The 25,930-nt window shown below is 49.9% G+C and overlaps 1 pseudogene; it reads right to left on the bottom strand.

Annotated features, from left to right (window-relative positions):
• Positions 1 to 272: 272 nt before the first annotated feature.
• On the bottom strand, positions 273 to 2,567 carry LOC119444764 (uncharacterized; annotated as a pseudogene).
• Positions 2,568 to 25,930: the final 23,363 nt, after the last annotated feature.

Genomic DNA, 25,930 nt, shown 5'->3' with positions numbered 1-25,930 from the left:
CGGCTTATCCGCGCACGGCTACACGTGGAGGGTCCAACCCTCGTGTGCTCGTGTACGTGGTGTCGCAACTCACCAAACACCTGCTTGCGCAGACGCCCCTGCGGGGGAAAAGCTGGTGCGATGACAATGCAAGGACAACAATGACATCCCCACCATGAGCACATACATTCGACTACAGTATCCGCGTAGAAGGTGTAACGACGAAGGCATGACGAGAGGAAGATCACTTGGAAATAAAGGTGGCGAAAAAATTCTTTATTGTCTTTAAGAGAGAGAGAGAGAATAACTTTATTGAGAATGCCTGCAGAGTCGATTAGGCTCCCTCCACGCAGGGAGGACGAGCTTTCATCGCGACGCGGCCACTACGTCAGTCTCGTGCGTTATGCTCCTCGAGGACTTGCTCCCTCGCTACTTCCGCGGGTCCGAGAGGGCCGCCGCCCCCTTCCTGGGGGTGCCGCCCCCCTTCTCCTCGGTTTCGCTCGGTCGCTGCCTTTCTAGAGCTGCCGAGACCTGCTGGACGGCCTTGAGTTGTGTCTCTTGATCGTAGATCCTCGTTGCAGCCTCTAGCTGCGGCGGCATCGTCGTCTTCTCACTGGCTTCTCTCGGATTTATGCCACAGTCCCAAAGGATGTGAGCCGCGGTAGATCTCTCCTTCGCACACAGTCTACACACGTCACTCGTGTACACACTCGGACACACGTGCTTAGCTAGCACCGGGGGGAGCAGGGACTCCGTCTGTAATTGTCTGTATAACACTGCCTCCTTCCGGGTAAGCCCCGGGTGAGGTGGTGGCATAGTCTGTCTGTTCAGTCTGTACCATTTCACTATTTCGTTGAAGGTGGTCATCTTGTCCTTGGCACTGTACCGCGACCAACACTCCGAGTCGGCCGTGTTTGCAGCCGCGCGGTTGGTTAGTCCTCACGCGGCCGCGTTGGCCGTCTCGTTGTGGTTCGCGTTCGCACGTTCCGACACGTCACTGCCCATGTGGGCCGGAAACCACTTGATCACAGCAGCACTTTTGCGCCCGATGTCTTCGACCTTGCGCAGTATGCGCGCGGCCTCACTACATACCATACCCTTGGCATAGTTCTTCACTGCCGTTCTAGAGTCACACAGCACTGTAGTGCATCCGGGGTCGCAGACGGCCAAGGCGATGGCCACCTCCTCCGCTTGGTGCGCTTCTCGAGTCCGGACGCTCGCTGCGGTCTTCGTTGCACCCGCCGATGTTCCGACGACCACCGCCGCGTGTACGTCGCTGCTTCCTCGATACTCCGCCGCGTCCACGTAGACGGCGCCTTCTTCTCTGGCGTGGAAGTCCACGAGAGGCCCTGGCCCTCGCCAACCTCCACTCCTTGTTGCGTTCGGGGTTCACGTTCTTCGGAATCGGGCAGACCCTGAGCTTTCTATTGATGCTATCGGGTATAGATACGTTGTTCTGCTGCTTGCCTTCCCTCGGCTCGAGGCCAAGGTCCCGCAGTATCTGTCGTCCGTTTCTCGTATCAGAGAGACGTTCGAGTTGCGCCGTTCTATGTGCCTCGGCTATTTTGTCCAGCGTGTTGTGCACTCCCAGCGCCACGAATTTTTCGGTGCTCGTGCTCACGAGGAGACCGAGTGCCGCCTTATTTATATGCCTTGCGTATGGTGGCGTCTATCTTGTTACGTTCACTCGGCCCCCAGTTGTGGAAGGCGGCGACGAACGTTATGTGGCTAACTGCAATGGTTTGAACGAGCCTAGTCAGGCTCTCCTCCTTCATCCCCGCTCTTCTGTTGGACACCCTCTTGATGAGTATCATTGCCGCGGCCGCTTTGCCCGCGAGCTTGTTCACCGTTTCACCGTTGACTCGATTTCGCTCGATGAGCAGCCCGAGCACTCGAATCTTTTCGACCTCCTGTATTACTTGTCCTCCCGCCGTCTTGATCGTGATCTTGGGGTGCTCGTACTTGAATTCCATATTCTTTCTTTTCCTGCCCGCTCCTTTCGGTGGAATCACCAGCAGCTCTGACTTGGCCGGAGAGCAGACGAGTCCAGACCCGTCCAGCTGCTCCTCGATGGCGTTTACCGCTTCTTGCAGCGTTGTCTCGATGTGTCCGTCGCTTTCTTCCGGTACCCATAGCGTAACGACGTCGGCGTAGATGGTGTGCCGGACTCACATTACTCTTTCTAGCCGGTTGCCCACCCCGATCATCACGAGGTTGAAGAGTAACGGGGAGATCACCGAGCCCTGCGGGGTTCCGACGCTGCCCAGCTTCTACTCTTCGAGCTGCAGGTCTCCCGCGCAGATTTCGGTGGTCCGTTCCGTCAGGAAGTGTTTGATGTACTCGTATGTCTTCCTGCGCATGTTTAGCCTGAATACTTAGGCCAGGATTGCCGAATGTCTCACTTTATCGAAGGCGCTCTGCAGGTCACGCCCAAGTATGGCTTAGTTGTCCTTGGTGGCCGTCATATCGTCGATGATCTCGGTCTTCAGTAAGATCATGGCGTCTTGCGTCCCGAGCTTGTTCCGAAACCCTATGATGGAATTTGGGTAGAGCTCCGATTCTTCCAGGTAACACTGCCACCTGTTCATGAGAACGTGCTCGAGGACCTTTCCCACGCACGAAGTGAGCGAGATCGGCCTGAGGTTCTCTATGTTTGGTGGCCTCCCAAGCTTGGGAATGAGGATCGTCTTGGCGGCTTTCCATTGCTTGGGTAGCCTTCCATCTTGCTAGCACTTGTAGAATTTCGTGAGCGTTTCGATGGCCGCTTCGTTGAGGTTCTTGAGCGCTATGTTGGTCACTCGGTCGGGACCCGCGGCGGACCTGCCATTGAGATCCTGCAGGGCAGCTCTGACTTCCCATGTCTCGATGTCTCGATCTAGCGTCTCGTTCTCGTTGCCTTGGTAATACGGGTGTCTTTCCGTGTGGATGGTCGGTAGGTACTTGGCATCGAAGTTCCGCTTGATCTCGTCCTCTCCGTGTTCGCAGATTGCCTTGTGTAGGATCCTGACCAGGTTGTTGCGTTGGTGGCCCTTGGTCTTTGTTTCGTCGAGGAGGTGCCGCAGCATGTTCCACGTCTTACCCTTGTGTGACTGCCCGTCGGCTTCATTGCAGGCCTCGTTCCATTCTCTTTAAGAAAGACGATTTTACATAGCTGCTAAGTACAATGATTCACGCCTAGAATAAGTTTCAGTATTGTTTAACCCGAGCAATTATTGCTTCTTTACATTCGCATAGTAATCATTGACATGAGGAGCTCGAACAGATCACTGGGTTGTGCCATTGATTAAGGCATCATCATCATCACTGTCTCGAGGCGCGCGACGCTCCATCCTGCACCGTTGCTACTGCTTCGGAAAATTCCGTGTCTTTGGCCACCACGACTAACAAAAAGCAGCTGTTGAACGCTCGCCTAATTGCAACAAGGCGCATTCTCTCCTAAACAGCAGGTAAGGGGTCTTGGAATATCATTGTCATTCACCAGGCAGCGAAAGTGAACGAGGCAGCGGCAATCCCTAATGCAAGCCCATGGGGGAGGCCACGGTAAGACGCGGCGCCGAGATCCCAACGTGTCAAGTGGCCGACGGCTCCGAGGGACGGCTTCCCCAACGCCGCCAGACTCACGTCGACGCGCTGTTACTTGGGGTGACAATGCTGGGCATGCCAGTGATGGTGACTATGGCGACCAGCACGCCCCTGACAAACACAAGGGCCCTGATTACCAAGAGGGTACTGATTACCACACGGGCCCCGACTACCAAGAGGCCCCTGACGACGGTGGAAGAGAACAAGGAGACGAGGCTGACCAATCGAACTCTTCATCTGACTACTACGATGGACCTCACCCGCGCCGTTCCCGACGCTGCTGTCCCGGAAAATGTGCCTGCTGCATTGCCGCTATGGCAGCAGTGGTACTTGTTCCTCTGCTGTACTTCATGTTTCCTTACGTCAAGGCCAATATCGAAGCCGCCTTTGTGGGTGCCAACGCTACAGCACTTACGCCTAGCACGACGCTATCGACAAGCCGAATCACATCGACTTCGCCCTTAACGACATCGATAACTTCCTCGACCACAGTCAAATCTACGCAGAATGCGCGTGAGACGATTGAGAAGGACTGCATAAAAGAGAGCCCGAGTGCCTACGACGCTGCGACCGTAGCGAATGCTGCTCCACCAGGTTTCCTGCCCAGAGCTCCCGGGGGTGGTCCTCAGCCTATCTACTGCATCTACAACGTCACTCGCCTTTCCCGTTTTCACTTTCTTCCGCTACATCTTCCGTTGGCCATGTGCCCGAGTGTAGTCTACTGGTCGTGGAGATTACCCGGCGGAGTTCTGAAGAGCAGGGCCGAGAATTTCGACAAAACGTATGGGCTTGGTGCCATTAGATTCGCCGCACGCGACCAGAGGGTACACGTAGAAGTCTTGCTCGCGCTGGGTGGCTTCCGTGAAGACAGCGTCGACTTCCACAAGGTGGGAAGAGACCCAATAACTCGCCAACGACTGGTGCAGGCCTTGTTCAGCGCAACCACTCTCTATAATCTTTCCGGCATCATCCTGCACTGGTTGCCTTATAGTCGCGACTGTGAGGTACTTCTACGGTGGTGGCGTGCCACAGCTGAGCGACTTTGTCAGCAGCGTGAGGCGGCTCGTATCCCTCAACATGCCCGGCGTCGGGTTCAAAGTTGCCGCCATGGTGGACCCTCAGGAGAAATCCGAGATGGAATTATTTCGCGCACTTCGGAGCTACCTGAATCTGACCTTCTTCAACACCCACCAGCATCTTCAAAGTGACACCTTCGCCAATTATTGCGCCAACTCTATTCCCGTCTTCCATTCCCAGCTGGCTCTTCTGAGAGCTGTTATTCAGGAACCTGCCCTCAGGGCGGCTTCGCCACCATCGGATCCATTCGAGGGTCTCTGCGTGAGCTTCTCGCTGTCGTGGCACGCCCGGCAGGGTAACAACATAAGCAAGCCAGCGGCTGCTCAGCCCGCGTCCGCAACTACCGGATACATGGCTCTGTTCGAGGTGTGCGACTCGCGAGCCAAATTCAACGGACGAGTGCCAATTATCTCGGGTTGCATTGTGAAGCGAACTGGTCCGCCTCTCGATGTAATGATCGCTTACGATGATGTCGATACGCTAAGGGCAAAAATGTCGTATTTTGGCTTGATGAAGGACCTCTGTGTGATGCTATATGACGTTGACTTTGACAACTATCGGAATGCCTGTGCTGGCCATTGGGAGCTGTTTTTAATGATGCGCCACTTCTACAGTGGCCGAGCCCGGCGGAGTCCATATAAATTGGTGTCCTATCTGCCGTAGATAGATTTAAATTATCTGCTTCTTGATTATGTGTCTTGTAGAATCTAGTACTCTCTATATGTATCGGTTTTCGCTGTTATGTTTTGTGTTGCTAATAAAAACCCGCAGCATATTGTCATTTAAAGTATTCACCGTCGATGGCCGCTCGTGTGAGCGCTAAAGCACTTCCAGTTTAACATTTGTGAAAGTTTTCCTTCCGTTGCAGTAGGCATAAGCGAGTTTCATGAAAATGTGGAGGTTAGCGTTGTCTATTGTGTACCCATTAGCAATAGGAGACCTGCACGCAATTAAGTGTTATTTAATAAACAGTGTGAATTTTCACCTCGTCCTACGTAGCCAATTACCTGTTATAGATTCCTGCGTGTTTGTTTCAGTGGTTGTCATGATGTTACATACAGTTGTAGGACATTCTGAAGAATATCGCTATGGATTAACTGAGAGACATTGACTCGCGACATGCATTGTCTTTACTCTCGTAGATTCCAACTCGTGTTAGCTCAATCCGCTTTTTAGCGCATCATAGAAGCGTAGGTACAGTGCTCCCACAGCTGTGCTGGTTGAAGCAAGTGACACGTCATCGTACAGGGAGCGCTTTCTTTAGGGCGATGTATTTATTGACTATAATGTTAGCATATATGTAATCACAATTTTCGCTGATTAGTATGTGATAAATAACATCTCTCAGCCTCATTATCCGAGATCTCGCCGTCTATCTAGTTGTATGGAAAATTCTGACTCCTTGAAATAATGTTATGGTACTAATTTTACGTAGTTAGCGCTCACAGACCGCGCAAAGAGCGATCGCACGAAACATGGTTTGCGTAAAGTTAAGAGGCAGGAAAAGAGCGATATGGATCAGAGAGCAAGCGGGCATAGCCGATATCCCAGTTAACATAAATAAAAAAATGGAGCTGGACCCGCCTTGTATTGCGTAGGGTAGGTAACCGGTGGACCATTAGATTTATAAGATGGGTGCCAAGGGAAGGGAAGTGGAATCGATGATGGCCGAAAATTAAGTGGGGTAACGACATAAGGAAATTTGCAGGCCCAAGTTGGAATCAGCAGTCACAAGAAGGGTAAATGGATGGAGATCGTTGGGAGAGGCCTTCGTCCTGCAGGGACGTAAAAATATGCTGCTGATGATGAAAGCTGTTGCCTGATGTCGATCTTGACCATACAATGAAAAGTTTGCTGACGACAATTTGTTGAGCTCTGTGGCAGTACGAATGAAGAAGTGTAATGAAAAGGTTATGTAAATTCCACAAACTGTGGGAAATGGTAGTAGGCGAAGTATTTTGCAGGTAGCTTCCTATCCACCAGTTTGGGCTTCTTCAGAGCGTGACTACGGACCAATGTGTTTGCGTAAAGCGAGCTAGCTATGTGCGACGTCAGACTGTTTCGGACGGCAGCATCAAGGCAACGACAACAATGATGATGATCGTATGACGGTGACGGCCTAGTTTATTTACATTCCGACACCTTCGACGCAGTGTGTACAACATGCCGATTGCTCGTTTCTTGATAGGTACTGCACAGGCGTAAGCTAGAGAAATATAGCCATGGGACGACTTCTGTGAAGAACCTATGTCTATGTCATAATTTCTATCTTGAAGCGACGCTGGCATTTGTACTTCGGTGAATAAACGTTAAAACATGTTCGACGTGGGCCGATGATGAAGGCATTACAATGTCGCTCTGCTTTAACATAGCCTATACCTATCCATCTATACTCGCGGACAACTTCCTGTGGCAATGAAGTGAACGCTACGGAGGCAAAGCGCGCAGAAGTGAGAGCGCTTCGGAAAAGAGTCTCACGTTGAAATCCAGGTTAGTGTAGGCTGTGGAAGTGAAAGATAACATAAACATCTTATTAGCACACAGAACACACCACTGAGTCTAAAAGCATACTCATTTTGAGGCTTTTCTCTTCCGCGTCTGAGCAAACACGAAACCGTCGCACAAGAACGTGCGTCGATTCAGCGTCTGTTCCGATCAACTAAAACCACTGTCAAATGCTGCCGGACTACTTGGAGCGGGAACACATGTGCAGCAGGCACGCGCCGAAGCTTTCCCTTCATTGCCACAGAACGTTGTCCGCGGAACCGCCCGGAACGGCGGCGATGTTATCAGGCATCCTAACGTGTACTAGGGAGCGTTAATACAAATGTCGGAGCCCTGTTCGAACGCTTCAGCGTGTGTGAGTATTAAGGCTTCCTGCATGTCCAGCCGTCGGCATTTTGACGAACGCACGCCGCCTAGTTCATCGCCGAATGTTCGTCAGGAAAGTTCGCTCCATGTAGCTCAGCCTTTACTACCTACCTGCCTACCCGCCCGCCAGCCTGTTTGTGACGGTGCGTTCATTTGGCTGTGGCGGCTGACTGCGCGAGAGGTCGCGTCTCAGGCAGATGCGTTCTTGTTGACGCATAGTTTACTCCCTTAAAGCAGTTCGGATATCTCCCATTCCGCAAGGGACATTTACCAGAAAGGAGGTACACCTTTGTAGTGTGTCACTTCGTGTGAACGCTTTTCCGGTAGTTGTCTCCTCGTTTCAAGGACTTTAAAGTGCCCGTTCTGTCTCTGCTATATATAACAAACACATTTGTAACAGGCGTCAGGAACAGGCAAGAACAAAAACATGCTTTCTCATCTCTCCATGCAATGTATAGTTGTGTCGGTAGCCCTTGATTGATCCTGCTTCACCTGGGCCTCCCACTTCTTTCCCTGCTGCGGGTCACACAGAAAGCGGAACACTCCGAGCTTTTTTCAGATTGATTCCGCGCACAGAGGGATGCAAGAGCCGGTCCCTTTCTTATGCTTGAACTAGCACGCAACCGACAAGCTCTTTGGCGTGCGTATGCATATTTGGCCAGTTATCTCGCGTCGCAACCTAGCCGCGAAGCAAACACCATGCCCGTCCGCTGCCTTCCCTGAGTCGCCATTGTGGTACATAGCGGCTCGGGGCGACTTAAAGGGTGTCACCATCCGGAACGGCGGCGATGTTATCAGGTATCCTAACGTGTACTAGGGACTGTTAATACATAAGTCTGAGCCCTCTTTGAACGATTGAGCATGTCCGAGTGTTAAGGCTTCCCGCATGCCCAGCCGTCGGCATTTCGACGAACTCACGCCGCCATGTCGCCGTGCCAGCGTTCGTCGCCGAAAGTTCGTCAGGAAAGTTCGCTCCATGTGGTTCGACCTTAACTGCGTTGAGGCCGAGTTCAGCAGGTGCACACCAGCTACCTACCGCTTGACGTACGGAAAATCATCCAGATGATGGCTGCCCAATACTTAAAACAAAGCATCGTTCGCCTATGTCCCCGGGGTTTGGAGTCCTGTCAGTTGTCTCGCCCAATAAACTGGGCTGGTCTAGGAGACAGTACAGAATGGTAAACTTGGACTATTCCAGAGGTAGTTACGAAAGCTCCGCCGATGCCTTACACTGTAATCAAAAGTGGACGCTCTTTCCAATCCTAAAGTTTTTCCGCCTTCTATTGCACTTTAACATTGCGTAAAACCTGGCTACTTGGTGAGCTGATCCTTACATCAGGCGCTGTGCGTATAATGTGTGTTCGGGAAGTGTTTTAGTCTGCTTTGTGGCGATGGCCGATACTGCCAGGTGGTAGGTGGGCCAATCCTGATGACGCTATTCCGTTAGAGTCCCTTAGCTGTAGCAAGTGTACCAAGCTGCCTTGCCTCTTTCTCTAGGTCTCGCGTCGCCATCTCGCCGAGTAGGCGTAACCGGGTGTCAATCACAGAGCTTACATGTCGTGCGGGAAAGCATGTATAGGTGTGTGGTTTGCGAAAACAGTTTGTAGAGGAAACACTTGCATAGTGGCACTAGTTAGTACGCTACAAAAGGTGTTAATAAAGTGTAGTGCGAACCTAAATAACACTTATCAGCATCCAGATTGGGCGGTGCAATTAGTCATGTTATTGTAAGAAGTGTAAGCGCTTTAAAATGTCATGCGTTACGTTTCGTACGTACGTAACTGAAATTTCTAAACGTACGTACGGAAAGTTAGCTTTCACTAAGTACACTCTCACATGCAATTATACTTACGTCGGGAGGCCAACATCGTCTCGGCATTGAGAGAGCGTTGGAAGACGTCGAAAAGCATTGCGTCAACAGATTCCTAGATCCGCATGATTTTGCTGTCGTTTAGTTATTCGTGCGTCATCTATTCTATGCGTATGCGACAACGTCCAGATCTTTAGGTTACCTCGTCTGTGCGCATTCTTCGTAACCACCAGATTGTTGACCAATCTCACATTGTGAATATCTGGTATTATTAATCTGTCATACCCTTTTCGTCTTTCCCAGAACAGGGTAATGAAATTATAGGGTTTAACGTGCCAAAACCACGATATGATTATGAGGCACGCCGTAGTGGGGTACTCCGGAAATTTGGACCACCTGTGGTTTTTTAACGTGCACCTAAAATAAAGTACACGGGTGTTTTCGCATTTTCGCCCCCATCGAAATGCGGCCGCCGTGGCCGGGATTCAATCCCGCGCCCTCGTACTCAGCAGCCCAACACCATAGCCACTGAGCAACCACCGCGGGTAAGAACAGGGTAGGAAGCCGGACATATCCTCTGCTTACTCCGCCATGAAGGTGCCGCTGCGCAAAAGTTGCATCGGATAACGGTCTAGTGCTATTTCTGATTAAATACACCTGGACCCTTACCGCTGTACTCAGGCGAATATGCTGCTGATTCAAAGCACGATAAATGTAGCATAATTTGAGATACATGGAATAAAATTATCGTATTGACCGAGCGCTTTGTGATTTTCAAGGCGAAATGAAAAATTTATATATACGAATGGGAGAGGCAGGCATGCTTTCAATCAGCGTGTTGTATCGTGCATCCACCTAATTAATTTTGTAATGCAAGACCATCACTTGGCTTAATGTGTGACCCCGCCGTCATGAGATAGGCGTGGCAGAAAAACGGCGCACAAATTACGTCATCTTTATCTAACTAAAAAAGAAATGGAGGACGCTTAAGCTTCGCCTTTCAGAGTGGAACGACAGCGTTATCGGGCTTCGTTCGCATCACATTTTTCTTTATGAGTAGGCTTCTCTGCAACAACTTCAGCAAGCCAGCTTACGAAGACCCAGCTTACACTGATCCCCTTAACGTCGGCTTAAATTTAATCAATAATGCATTGCTTGGAAATTATTTTACAGGAGCAATTTAAGTCGTCTTATATCAAAATGTGTAGGCCTTAGGACCTTTTTCTATTCTTTTATTAACTGTTTGGCTGTTACCCCGAGGCGTGCGCACGGCCAAAATTTAGAAAGGCTTGGTTTTAAACATTCACCTCAACGTTGCCTAGAACCAAGGTACAGTGAAACACCATCAGATTTCGACGACGCTTAAGCTTTGCCTTTAAGAGTGGAACGCGATAGCATTCAACGATACCTGGCTATTTATCATGCTTTTTTCTCGTATATTCAAATTACAAGTCCGACGCTATCAGGCCTGTAGGTTGTGGTTAAGTCAGTACTTTACTATTTTTTCTGACGCATTTTACTTTGAGAAATTCAATTTTTGTTGCACTAACACCTATCAGCCACGCGGAAGGCCTGTGTGGTTTGGGTGGTTCGGGATGATGTGGTTCGGCATGATTATTTCCGCCAGACGCCGATGGCTTACCGCCGACGCTGGATTTTCTGCGACACGGGGCCCTTAACGCTCTAGCGTTAAATAAATTGAGGATTCCAACCTCTGCCCCAACGCGACTGCTACCTCGTCGTAGCCGAGTGCGCTAGCCTCTGCGCCACCGTGGAGTTTTTTTTTTAAAGTTTATTTCAGGGTATTCATAGTAACATGCAACCCAATAAATCATTCACCAATTGTGAATAGTCATAGAAGGGCCGGTACAATGACGGTAACACACGGAAGAGGCACAGTTTCTACTTTAGGTGGAAATGCTGGTTCTGCTTTAAAAGGGAGGTAAGGCTAAGCACCTCCCCAAAATGGGGTACCAGTCTGCTTTAATATTAGGTCTATCATAAACATGTTTTAAGTGCACAGTCATCTGGACGAAATTAACCCTTGTAGGTACAACTGGCTCAGCGTTGCGGTCCATCATTCGCGCTTTCCACAATCTGTGCATTCACATGAGAAAAACATGTCGAAAGTTACATGGAACCGCTATGCGTGCGTGATTCAGTCGAGTTGCTTCCTTGGCTTCACTGTACTGGGTACTGAGGAAAAGGTGTTAGCTTACACATTTGATCAAGCGATCTTCTGCACGGAGAAGCCCAGCAGTGTTGAAAAGGTTGTAACGACAATAGAGTAATTTCACAGCGTATCAGGAGCACGAATGAACTCCTCGAAAAGTTTACGTTTATGGTTTGGCTCATGGCGCTATAAGCTAGAACAGTTTGAAAGCCTTGAGTGAATTGATGTACCGCCAAGGCATCTTGGCATGCCTCTAGACGCATATAAATTAAGTGAGCGCTATGGAAAAGAACGTGTTTCGGCCCTGCTGAGTTACGCTCAGACATTCGTTTCACTACCGACCTTCTATTTTCAGAAAAGCTGAAGCCTGCAATAAGCTTTTGGCAAGACAAATTTACTGCTTATGCATGTTATTCATTGTGCGAGGCTCTGCATCCAACGCTTTCCCCGAATTATGGCAACTTTCGTACTGGTCTTCGACAGTTGTGCCCATGAGGCGCGACAATTTTTAGGCTTTCAGATTTTTAGGCCAATTAGTGAGGGTGGGCTGGGTTTAATGAATGTTTACTAGCGGCAAGTAATATCTCCTTTCTTCTTTTTTCGCGATACTTCAAATCCAATAATTTGGTCACTTATGCAAGTCGGCACTTCTTAATGGTTCACCTGACTTTATTTGTAACTTCAAATTTTTTCTTCACGGTTATGCTTGCGGGAATTCTTGCAAAAGGTTTACTTGGTGGTTCGTTTCCTGACATCTCGGTTTTCTACTGAATACGTGTGCTCCATGTAGCGTGAAACGTTATACAAAGATTTACTGTCCATTGTATTTCCGCCCCGATCTTACAGATTACTATACATTGAATGGCCAGGCCACGATATACTAAAGCGCGTTCGTAAATTGTAGCCGCTTGCTGCAAAGCATTATTTTATAAACTTCACAGTGAAACCATACAGGTAAAAACATGGCTACAAAAAAAAAGGGGGGTATCGTTATGTGTTGCTTTAAAGACGGGATCATCGTGCACATTGTTTTTTTTTGTATTAGTTTCAGAGAAGCCATCTTATTTGGGGCGTCCTCCAGCGGACTTTAATGAAAATTTGAAATCAACCGTCATACTGTGCGATACCTGCTGCCAACCTCTGCGCCACCGTTGCAACAGGCGACAGTGATGAATATCTTCGGGGCTGCGCACGTGGCTGGGCTCTTTCTGTCGGGCGAATCACTAGATGGCGAATGACAGAAGTGGCGTCACTGTCGGCGCTATGGAGTCTTCATCGTCTGAATTTGAATCGCTCGCGTCTACGCCATCAGGCGAGACAGCAAAGCGTGGCCGGAGGCGCCAGTTCACTGCCGACGAAGTAAGAGACCATGGCTACGCCGCGAAACGTCTGAAGCTAGTCGATCAACCCATGGGCGACGATGACGAATAAGATGCAACGCGCTTCAGGTACACGCCGGACGACGACTACTACATCGCTCCAGAGTATGAGGTGGAGTTGGCTTCCGAACCCGATGGAGACATACAGTGTCAACACCATGGTACCGTTCGGAAAAGTACTGTTAACGCTCGGCAAAGTGGTGTCATCGTGCTGAAAAGTGGTGTCATCAAAAAAGAACACTCAACGCAATGTGCATAAAACACTAGTTTTATCAAACTAGTGTTTTATGTCCGCAAAAGAAGTCCACAAAAAGAAAAAAAACTCAGCTGAGAGATCACAATATAGCCCGTTTGTCGTCTTGCGTTGCTGCGACCTCATAAGCAGCAACATTACACTCGGCAACATAACGTAGTAGCACTAAACTAAGCAACTTTGCACGGCAACATTAACTGAGCGACATATCCCAGCGACGAGTAATTCTCTCGCATTTACACGTAATAGGAATGGCTTAGCTGCCGCCGTAGTTAATCTTAATTAGTATAGGGAACGAAGTTCTTTGCTAATTTTTGTGTCTTGTTTTCTTTTTTCTTCGTCTTTTTGTCTGAAGAGCACAACCACTAGCGATACCGTGTATCTTGATTACTGCCATGTTGAGTGTGTCTCCCATTCGGGGCTGAAACAGAAGAAGCACTGCTGTCGTGACAAGCATGATATTCGGCTACTATCCCCCTTAGTGGGTGCGAGCCATCACAGAGGTACATCATCATCATCATTCGGCAATTTACACTCCATATTAATTTGGAATAATCCACCCATTTCCTGACCAATCCCCCATCGTGGGTAGGAGCCATAGACGTGATAGGCAGCAACAACAAGCAAGCAAGCCTTCGCCGTTAGAGGTCGAGTCGCGTTCGAGTAGTCAGTTCGACTGAGCGTGTCCTGGCAAGCAAGCATCTGGTGGTCACGTAAGCGCTGTAGGGTGCTCGGCTAGGCTTTGGGCGGTTTAGGCTTGATTTTTGGCAATAAGCTAGAGAAGGCTGTACAGTTTTTGTCTAAACAGTCAGCCCGGACGAACAGCTCGCCTGGCCAGGAGCGCTGCCCCTGGTCAGCTTCTGTCCCTCCTGATCAAATGCCCCTAGAAACTATTTTAAGAGCGGAGCTCTTTAAGCCGAGCGTTAGTCCGTAACGTGCGAACAGAAATGTGGGCCGAATCTAGCTTTAGTGCAGAAAGGGTACAAGCGCAATGGCACATAACCCTGTGAACTAGCGAAGCTGAGTCCGGCAAAGTCTAGCTAAGCACGGTTGGGACTACTTAAAGGGCCCCTAAAGCGCCTCCGATATTTTTTAAAGATTCCAAGTGAACACGCGCATCGAGTCTGTAGTGGTCGCCACATATCGGCTGAACAATGGTACCCTCTGGGCACGAGCAAGGGGGCGCGTGCGCGAGAGGGAAACAGCGCGAAAACACACGACAAGAAGACAAGAAGGGAGACGCACACCCGAAATAAAACACTTGGCGTTTGGTTCTGAAAAAGTGTGGTTGTCGTCTTGGATGCTCCGGTCCGTCGTAGCCTGACAGGACGGCCTGACAGGAACGCCACGCGGCAGAGGTTCACAAAGCCGTCACGATCAACGATGCCAAACGCTGTAGCGCTAAGCGCCTCAGGCACGCGTGCTCCCTGCTCTATAACATCTACCTTTGGGTAGATGTTATCAAATTTTTATCTTCACGATTTCTCAATTCATTGCTGGATTATCACTTGGGTCATATTCAGACCAACGCTATAATAATTACAGATGCGTCACAGAGAAACGAAAAGGCAGCTGTAGGAATTTTTTTCTCATTCGCTAGGTTGGTCCTATTCGATTATACTTCCTTATTTTACAGTGATCTACACAGCAGAATTCTTAGCTGTGGTTTTAGCACTGCGGAAATTGAACCACTCTCCTTCATCAGTAGCTATTATCACCGACTCTATGTTCATCGCTTACAACGCGTAGTAACTTAAAAATTTTCCAAGCAATATATTCTTTAGCTCCGTCTCATTTGACGTTGCTTCGTTTAATTTGGTCGCCTGGGCACTCAGGTTTGCCTTTGAATGAGCGTACAGACTCATTAGCAAATGCTTCTCTGGGTGGCCCTTTAGTACCTGCCGTTGCCCCAACCACCTATAACACTGCCGCTAGGTTTAGGAGATTAATAATGATGAATAAGGTATACATATTCAAGAATGGCTTCCCGTTCTGACTACCACCATCTACTATTCCGTTGAAGTCGTAAATTCTGCCCAACTTTTAGAGATTACACTAATGAGCTACGCTGCCGCATCCCGACACTAAATTTCTATAGACACCGGGATGTTTTGGCGGCATCTCCTTTGTGTATACAGTGCGGCGAATCAGAAAAAAAAAATTGATCACGTTCTCCTTGCTTGGTGACGATTCTCTTCAGTAAGAAAAAAAGTGCTTCAGGACCCATTAAACAAGCTTGGCCTCAGCATGAACGCCACCGTTTTGCTTTCATTTGGAGCTTCCATATTGGGGTACAGCCACCAGAATGTTTGCACTCCAATGCAAAACTTTATCATTGATTCGAATCGACTGCCTTGCTAGAACAGTCAATTATAATAATTAATAGAACACCGAGCAGAATTAATCTTTTTTCTTTTCAGATTTTTTTATCCATGTTCTCCAAACCACCCAATTCTTGGCCAATCCACCATGGTGGGTATGTGCCATTTGTACAGAGGATCATTATCATCATCATATCATCATCATCATCATCATTATTGTGCAGCTCGTGGGGCTGAACCGTGGCGCAGAAATAATGCAGGCTGGCGTGCATAGCGAGAGCCCGCCAGGAGCAGAAGGTCCACGTGGAAGGACACATCACCGAGCAGAGCCGCCGTATCGTGAACGAGCATCGGTTTCCGCCACCCTGGTGTGTTCAAAGGGTGATGGCGTCTCCCATGATCCCTTGGAAAGACAGACAGCTCATCACACACAGTGAAACTATAGAAAAGACTGCGAAGTTAACCAGAGTATATCGACAGTTGTTGACCCCGTACTGTGTCAGTGGAGGAGGGTAGCAAAAATTAGAGAAATAAAGAAACATTATGCAGTCAGACGCGCACGCTGAAACCTATGTGAATCCAAGGTTTATTTAAGATGTTAGGTAAAGGCCATATAACTGAATGCGATGCCTACAACTGGCGTCATGTGACGTGTGACATTATTCAGTGTTTATCTATATGTCCACATAAGTCACAACTTTATAGTCACGCGATGTTTATGATTTTGCACTACATCGTTCACCAGCTATGTCGAAATGCAAATAGCAGTACATAAAAAAAAAACACGCTGAGATGTCGATGCGGCGATGTTACGAGAACTAAGGTGATGTTTGACGTTTGTGGAGCGAAGTTTGCCGAGGAAATGTGAATATCCAGAGAGAATTACGACGCGAATAAGGGTGGTAAGGTTGACTAGATCGATACTATCCTCTGTCGCCTAATGAGAACTGCTGGACGCGCCCCCCCTCTTGCACGTGCTACGCGGCGTGGTGCACGCGGCTATTCGGCAAGACAGCAAGGCAGTCACGGTAAGTCAAGGCCGGCATATTTTGCCAATAAGGCTCCTCTTTAAAATAAAGAATTGAAAAACGAGCAACACAAGGCATATCTGCGAAGGCACTGACACACAGTGTGCCGTCAACAAATAGATAAGCACGTAGTGTGATTTACATGAAGCTGTGGCTCAGTGGACATGGCGTGCTGCCTTGCACGAGGTCGGGAATTCAATCCTCGGTCGCTGTGGCCGCATACTGGCGTATGTGGAATCAAGTCTTTTTTGTCAGCCTATAGTTTGCGTGCACGTGAAAAACTCGGGGTGGCCTGAATTAGGTCGGGATTCCCCACTGACTTTGCCTGTGTGCTGCTTTAGGAGAATTTCAAGAATTAATGAATAACTGATCTGTCATCAACAAAGTAATAAATAAACAAGACGATGGGACTGAGGGAGAAACAGCTAACCCAAGTGGAAAATTGGAAAAAGGAAGTTGGAAAGACTTGTAATAATTCCGCGATACGCCACAGCACTTCGAGCAGAGTGGCAGCTTCCATTGCACTGAGGAACGTAGAAAAGTCGTCGATAATTCCCTGCTATGAAATCATTCATGCGGCGGAACACAGAGAGGTAGGAATGTCCGCAGTAATCACTGTACCTGCTTATAGGAGGCAGGAGAACAGTGGCACACTGCTAGACTTGAGCTACGTGCACGCAGATTAATACAACACGCATTACAAGCAAAGTTTCGTCGCAAGGTCTGCTATACCATGCTTCGGGTCGTTCGGCACTCAATAACTTCGATTGGGTGCCGGGGGAGTGGCAGGGTGGTCATTTGCACGACAATGAGCTACCTGGTCAATATCAACAGGAATATTCGCGTAAACCAAGCACAGCGTTCTAGATAGTCTCCACAAAGCCATGAGCTGCTTACCAATATTGTAGCTCCGAGTCGAAGACACATGTAGCTTCGACTAAGTAATAATGTGGCGGAACAAAGGTAGGCGCTCGTATGCAATATGGCGCTGTCTTTTCTGGCTAGGGCGCCACAGCACGCCTCGTGTAGGGTAAAGCCTGCATAAGCTGTTCACTATCGTTAACCTTAGTTGAAGGACACCTGCTTGCGATAGCTTCATCTAGCATGAGCTAAGACAAGGACCGTCACCACTCCGCGCATCTCTAGCTTTGCAGTTGGCTTGCTTCCCAAGACAGTGAGGAGAAGCGAATAGTCGTGTCGTCTCTGTCTCTTCTTGTGCGCCTCTGTCTTTCCTCTCCGTGCTTTCTCGCTTCTGCTCAGCTGCCACGTCTAGGTCGCCTGTATACAGGACGCGATCCTCTATATATTAGTCAACCCGTACGAAGCGACGGTGACCTCATGGTCACCTGTGTTCATTACCAGGGGATAGATGGATGTTCTATATGAAAATAAGGCAACCCTATGTCTCTGGTCACTGCGTGATGAAACGTACTGGGGAGGAGGAAGCAATTGGTTTGTGTAGTAAACGATGACAAAATATGCCGTGAAAACAGCGCAAAGAAAACCTCTTACGTCGAGAAGCAAGTGATAGTATTTGAAGGCTAGACTTCATATTAGTGACACTTGCAGTTCGAGCATAGTTGTGCATGATAAAAAATTTAGTTATTCTGGATCATTTTGAGGGAATGAATTAGCTTCAAACGGATTAGTGTTTTATAATGCACTAGTTTAATAGCCTGAGGAGTGCGCAGAAAGTTCCAGCGAAGATATGCAAGGGTTATGTTGGCGCTGCCGATTATGGATTCAATCTGACCACTCTTTGTGAGTTAAGACGATATCGTGACGTCCGAGATGTTGGAATAAGGATATTACGTCTAAGGGAAAGTTGCTAAGGTAGCATGCAATCAATGTAGTAGTAGATCGAATCCCACATACAACCTTCCATTTATTACTGTTGAATGAAACGCACTGAGTCTAGCACCCATCGGGCACAGCATCAAGATCGAATGGTAATATGGTGTTATCATTAGGACCAGTTATTCCTAGAACTATTACACAGTCATACAGGAACAAGCGGATATGAGAATAAACACCGGGAGAGAAAGAGGACCGGACCAACTACAGATCACTGTGTTACAACTGAGAAAGCAAAACTCGGAGGAGAATCAGTGTGATCACCAGAGACAATCTGGGAACGATTTAAAAAAATGCAATCACGCCATGCAAGTAGCTTTATATCCAAGCTTAGCAACTGAAACTTATACATTCAATACAATATGAAAAGCCAGGCGAAAAGAAAGGACACTGAATTTTTGTTGTTCCACGGTTCCATACACAAAACATTGGTCCGCCACTTTCCTACATTATAACTGTTTCCTGTTGACCTGTCTTTATTCGAGGCGCGTGGCGCGGCTTGCCGCATTCTGCCACGGCTTCACCATCATGCTCGAAATTGTCCTGCGCAAGAAGCTGGAGGAATACCCGCTATGATCACGCTATCGCCGAGGCCGTCGGTGACACCAAGGAAGTGGGCGGCATCATGGGATTGGTGCTCGGAAGCGTTCTCCTCCAGGCCACTGGACGCACCACGGGACTGTACTACTACATCTACTACTATCTTCGGTATGCGTCACGGTAGGTGTGTGACCTACTACTGCTTTGTTTTCGCAGTGCTTTGAAAACTGCCTGCATCATACTATCCCACTGTCAGCCTTGGGCTATGGTGTCATACAGTGTGTGCAGACAGTGGTATTCTTTGGGAATTTTGTGAAAATAAACTTGAAACTTGAAGTGGGAAAAGCCAGATAGTACGCTGTGGAGATGACCTGTCTATGCCTCGGCAATTCATTACTAGTGGCACTGTACATCAGTATGTGTATGGTAATCACTGAATAACTGCGTATTCGTTCAACGCTAGGTAACGCTTTAATCGGAACTGTCGGGCTTATGTTGTGGCAGCAATATTCAAGCCCGTCAGTGTTCACTGAATGTACAGCCGTCGTCAGACTTAGTACGAACACATAAGACACATTTCTAGAGCTTTAAATAGGAAAGCACTGTTTGCAAGTAACAAACGTTACGTGTTTTTGGAAGATACCCAATAAGCTACGAAATTCAGTAATCTACCTCCAGCATTTACCTCCAAAGACAGGTTACTTACATACCACGATATTTGCGGGCATTACCGCCTAGGTCGCCGAACCCTCCCACCTTTAATGCGTCGGTCGTCACGCATACACGAGGTGCTATGGCGTAAACTACAGGCTCGCACTTTTCTATCCCCTGCCTTACGTCACAAAATTCACCCGGGAATATACTCTACCTCAGCCTGCAAGTTTTGTCCTGCTAGCAGAGCGTACCTAAACCATATTATGTGGCAATGCAAGAACCACTCCCCACCCCCTAACCTTTGGAGAGCTTTAAGCAGTCGGGAGCTGTGGGAGGCTTCCATGCTCAGCTACAACCACGAACTTCAGGAAGATATCTTGAGGTGGGCTGAGGTGGTAGAGGCGGCCTGCCGCGAGTAGGACAACCTCTCTCGCCTTCTCACAACCCCTTTTTCTTTATGATGGGATAAATAAAGTTGTTTCTCTCTCTCTCTCAAGGCGCGAAGTCTCTAGCGTCCCTAGCAGTAGACTAAAACAGGTCCTTAAGGCACGTTCGAGCTATGTGTGACGGAGTCTGTACATTTAGACCTTTCCCGAAACCTTGTAACAGTTGTCAGGGGCGTAGCCAGAAATTTTTTCCGGGAGGGGGTTCACCGGCCCGACCGGGGGGGGGGGGGGGGGGGGGGGGGGGGCAAGCTTCTGCTTTCCTCTCCGTCACGTGATGGATAATAAATATCGGTAGTTTAAGCAGACTCTATTCATGTATATCAATGACATGGGACCCCCCCCCCCCCCCCCTCGCGTGTGCTTGTGAAGAAAGTAAGTAAAAAGTAAAGTAAGCTCAGTAAATACAGCAAGTACGACAGGTACAGTGGGCGTTTCGAGCAACGGTCTCTCATCGCGCCACTGAATGGACCAGTCTTCGAAAACGCATCATTGAGACGATCCGTGCGATCGGAGCAGACATCATTAATGTTAATTTCCGTTAAGTGTAGATGGCGTCGTCCTCGTCGGGGCGAAGTGCGTTTCACAAGTCAAGGACGGCTATACGCGTGAAAGTGCACGTGTGACCAGGCTATACCTACCCCCATAGCAATAGCTTGTTCGCTGCGTGTTTGCGCTAGAAAACTTAAATACGCGCAAAAACGCGCAAGGCTTTTTTTTTCTCGAAGGTTTCGTCGCCCTGCTCCCTCATACGAGAGGGTTGCATTTCCTGCAGCAAGTGTATGGGCCGCTGTGTCTTCCGCTGTGTGCGAGCGTGCAGCCGTCATTTGCCTTTACCTCAACAGATTCAGAATTGTACAGAATATTTCACCGCACAGCATAGATATGGCATGTGTACGCATTTTAAGTAGTGCGTGCAACTCATTTCTGCTTCACTTACGCCGGTGCAAACAGGAAGCGGCCTTGTACCTCACAGAATCTCGACTGATTGGTGTACTAGTGATGCAGGAATGAACTGCGGTATTGTTCAGTGCATAGTGCACATAATCAATTTCTCAGGACGCGTGAACTCCGACGATAACTGTCAGCGCCTGCGAGTTTACTTACGCTGTACTGCGCACAGCAGTAATTCATGCTTGTCGGCTGTCTGTTTCGTGCATTCTGTTGCGAGTCGGTGGAATTTCACTGCTGTCATCAACTCCTTCGTGTGTACATTGCTGGTTTGGGATTCCACAACAAAACAGCAACTGCTAGCCTTCTGTAATTGTGGTTTGGGATTCAACAACACAACAGTAATTACCAGCCTTCCGTAGGGGCGGAATCGCAAACAAGAGACGTTTCTCGCGCAGACTAAGCCTACGTTCACACTTGGGAAGCGGCAAGCGAGCGGAAAGGCCAAAGCGGCCGGAAAACTTTTTACGCGCCTGTCCAAGTTGTTCACATTTGTTTTGCTACCGCCGCGGCCGCCGCTGCCGTTTTCGTCCTGATCCATCTAGTCTGCGTACGTTTGTCGGCGTGGTGGCGCTCATTATCGCATTATTTCGAGTGGTATGTTCATTCATTGACCCGCGTACCTTCATCAAAAGTGATCATTTTACGCAACTTGGCGTGTCATCTGCGACCTTCGGTAAATTCCTCGTTGGCGTTCCGTGATTCTCCTCACACGGGCGCGGTAGCGCTGAGCCACAGGTTGGTGGGATAATATTTATTTAATAGCTTTTATTTACAAGTTGTAATAATCTTTCATCATTTTGTATTGTCGGCGCCTCCAGGGCACCAAAGGGGCAACGGGAACACCACAGCTAAAACCCGGGCTGGCCCTTGTCTTGGGGCTCGCCAAAGCCTGCGCGTCCTACGTGAGACCTACGCTCGCAATCTATCGTCGCGACGAGAAAAGCACTCCGCGACTTCTGCAACATACCGTACACGTGGGAGGAGAATTATGGAGCGCCAACGAGGAATCTGCCTAACTATTGTCTTCCATGGAAGTGGAAGAAGAAATGGCTTTTATACTTCTACCTACTTGTTTTCTAGAAATGGACAATGAATAAACGGAAGACGCGGACACCTCGGAAACGGCGGTGGTGGGTTCGCCTGGCTTTGCAAAAGCGCGAGAAGTTGGGTCACGCCAAGGCTTCGTTGCCGCACCTCCGGTCGCGCGACGTTGAATACTAAATCGAGTATTGCTGACAGTACGTTTTAGTGCCACTCTTGTCGTAGAGCAAGGGCTGGTTCCTGATCGCGTCGATCAGCATTACAGCCTACACTTTTGGTGCCATGTTTAATTTTACGACCGGTTGTTTACATGCTAGTGTAGCTTCCAGTGAAGCATAACGACTTTCCGCCGCGTTTCCGCTTCGCCATGGCGAAAAAATCGGCCCGAGACCGATTTGGCTCACAGCCTGTTTTTCTGCCTGTTTTGCCGCCTAGGCAGGCGGATTTTTGCAAGATTTTGCCGCTTCCGACAGCTTCGAGACCAAGTGTGAACGTAGCCTAAGATCCTGCGCGAACGCGGCCTAACCGGCACCTGAAGGGAAGCGGCGGAAATGTATACCGGAGATTTCTACCACCTGGGGTCTTTAACGTGCACCTAAATCTAAGTAAACGGGCCTCGAGCGTTTTCGCCATCATCTAAAAGCGGCTGCCGCATTTGTTGCTTCATTTGTTGCGCATTTGTTGCTTCAGAATGCGGCCACCACATTCTCGCCCAAAACTTCACAGAGTGTCAAAGCCTTGACAAACACCGTGACAGTTTTTTCCATATACAAACATGATTCGCTGTAAATGACCAACCCAAACGGAAGCGCCCAGGCATGAAATTGTGATAGTAGCATCGGTTTCATGAATTATGTCACTGCGAAGCGACGAGAACAATGGGTGGGTAAGCGGGGGGGGGGGGGGGGGGTTGCGCAAAAAATTGAAACTTGATAGTGAAAGCTGATAACAGGCACAAGCGGTTTCATCCGTTTCTGCCTGTTATCCGCTTGTGCCATAGCAATTATATCGACACTCCAGGCACATTTCTGCAGTCGGCGTCGCCGCCACCTTGAGGTTCCGTTTTAACTCCAAGGGCGATAATATCGTCGCCGCGCGTCGTATGCCGATGTGCGAGGGGAAAGCGTGCGAGGGTGAGCCGGCGCTGGCGGTTCAATCTCACGCACGCAGGGGAGGGAAGACGGGAGGAAGCGCGCCTCCTTCCGTCGCGCGCAAGGCTCCGAGGGAGGGTAGGGAGGGCGGGAGGGTGGGGGGGGGGGGGGGGGGCGTTCTGCTACGCCAAGGCGGCCGCGCGCGCCCGCCCTAGCCAATGTATCTTGAAAGCTTTCTGCGACGGATACAGAGTCCGCCCTGCGCTTTATTTTCGCAGCTTAGTTCGCATTGATGCGTGCGGAAGCACGAAGGTCATTTCGCTCGCTGCTACTGCCGGGCTTACTCACTTCAGCGTTTTGACAGCCAGTTTCCGCGCTCATCGAGTGAGATGTGTTCATCTTAGCTTGTGCGCACGTGACACAATGCTTGTTAATTTAGTTAGTATACCTATGTTTACAAGTTTATATGGCCGATAAAACTACTATCCTTACTTCGTATAGCTGCCCATTAATTTAGTATCGCAGTAGATACTGTGTGCTCAGGGCCGTGGCTTTAGAGCCTGTGACCAGCTGAGACTCTCAGAGATGACACACACTGCCGGAGGCAAGCAAAGAACAACCTTTACTGACGAAAGCCCCAGGCCAACTGCCGTCCAGCTTCCTGATACCACTCCACCCTAAGGTTCGATGTCCGTGGCACGGGCGGCTGAGCCAGCGCCGATGGTGATGATTGCGCGCAGCGGTGCTGCCATGCGGCCGACATCCCCACACTGCCCCCTCCCCTGCGGATCATGGAACCAAGTTGAGGGAGATGAGGTCCTCAAGGGGCGCTTGTGGCTCCGGTGGAGCCAGTGCTTCGGTACCCGGTGGATATTCTTGGTGCTCATCGAGGACCTCATCGGGAAGAAGGTGGGGGCGCAGTGAGCGGAGTAATGCAATAGCGGCCTCCACGGTGTCGTGAAATGGAGGCTGAAGGCCAGGCTGGTACAGGGCAGCTGCGGCGAGCCGGGCCCGGTGTAGAGATCCGGCATGATGAGCCCTCCGGGAGATCTCCGGCACGCGGCACAGAGGGCAGAGGATACAGGCTTCCTCTGGCGTGTAGGCAGGAGGCCTCTCGCAGGGAAATCGCGTGAACCCGCTGGAAGACGGGTTCCTGCAAGACCGCGGTGACTCGGCCTTGACGGCTCCGCCGATCCTCGTTCGGTGCATCAGTCTCCAAGGTTCGCCCACCGGTAGAAGTGTCATGCCATCGATGCCAGCCACCGTGGGCCAGTGTCGTCAACGCCTTCGCAGCGCAGCTGCGGGAAAAGCGCTGGCCACGGAGGAAGGAATGGCGCTAGCGAATGCTTGCACCCGTTGTGCCGACGACCAACTACCCCACCCGCCGCCGACTCGTCGACTCGTCGCTCCTCCTCGTTTTGTAACTTGCGGTGAGCTTGCTGTGACGACGTGGCGGAGTGAGCGAGTGATTTTGCAACGCGGAGCAGCGGTGTGTGTGTGTGTGTGTGTGTGTGTCTGTGTGTGTGTGTGTTTGTTGTTGTGTGTCTTGCGTTGTGATCCGGGCCGTGATCAGCGCGTGCGTAGCGTCGTCGCCCATGGTGACTCGGCATCTCTCGTCGTTCGTGCCGCGGGTTCGAAGGCCGTGTTGCCCGCCAGTGCCGTCAACGCCCTCGCAGAGGGAGGGGCAGTGTGGGAACGCTGACGTGAATAGTGGATAGGAGCCAACCGTGGACAAAGAGGAGGACGGACGCGTGAGCAGTGGTACGTGGAACGCGCTAGCTGTGGCTGGGCGTTCTTGGGCGTGGCCCGCCGGGACTGGAGCTCTGGCCGTGGACCACGGTATTGAGGCGTTTTCCCACACTAGCCCGTAACGTGGGGCCCAGGCTGCGTTCCGGCACAGACCATGGTCGTGGGGAAGGCTGGAGGTGCACCCGTTTTTCCCACAAGACGAAAGCTTCAAATAGCTCCTGTTGTTTCGGCAGACCGGTTCCTCGGGCGCACCAGCTTAACTTAGGAGAATGAAGCAAGGTTTTCTACGCAGCTGAGCCAGCGATGATATAACAGTGTTAATAAAGTTATTTAAAGTGATACAACATCATCGCTTGCTCATCTGCGTAGAAAACCTTGCTTCATCCTCCTAAGTGAAGCTGGTGTGCTCGAGGAACCAGTTTGCCGAAACATCAGGAGATATTTGAACCTTTCGTGTTTAAGGAAGGCCAGAAAAACGTCGCAGTTTCGCCCGAAAGGCGAAGCATCGATTGAGCTAGCAAATTAGTAGACAGCTATACTAAGTAAGGATAGTAGTTTTATCGGCAGTTTAAACTTGCAAACATTACCTTACTAACTGAATTAACAAGCATGGTGTCAGCGCGTACAAGCCGACACGAACAGATCGCACTCTACGACCGCGGACGCTCGCTGTCAAAACAGTGGCGTGAGCAAGCACGGCTGCAGCAGCGAGCGAAGTAAACTTCGTGCTGTCTATCGCTTCAACGCAAACTGAGCGGTGAAAACACCCCACGCACAAAGGTATGAGCCGCCTGCTGATCGCTTTCAAGACGCGCGCGACTGCGCAAAGCAAGCAGTTGCTGGCGGAGTAAAAACCTCCGTCCCTCCCTCCCGCGCCGCCTCCCACTTTCCACCCTTGCGCGCGCGAGATTGAGCCGCGACCGTCAGTTTCCCTTGCGCGCGGTCGGGAAATAAGCAGGTGATGCCTGAGCACAACGCCTCCCCCCCCCCCCAATCCCTTCCTCCATTCCCCCCATGGCCTTCGCGGGACGGAAGACAGCGCGTTTGCTCTCCGCTTTCCTTCCTCGCGCGCGCCAGATAGAGCCGCGATTGTTGATTCCCCTCGAGTGCTTTCACTTGCACATACAGCAT

Source organism: Dermacentor silvarum, chromosome 3, assembly GCF_013339745.2.
Source record: "Dermacentor silvarum isolate Dsil-2018 chromosome 3, BIME_Dsil_1.4, whole genome shotgun sequence".
NCBI classification, from domain to species: Eukaryota; Metazoa; Arthropoda; class Arachnida; order Ixodida; family Ixodidae; genus Dermacentor; species Dermacentor silvarum.
This window is presented reverse-complemented; position numbering and strand designations above follow the sequence as displayed.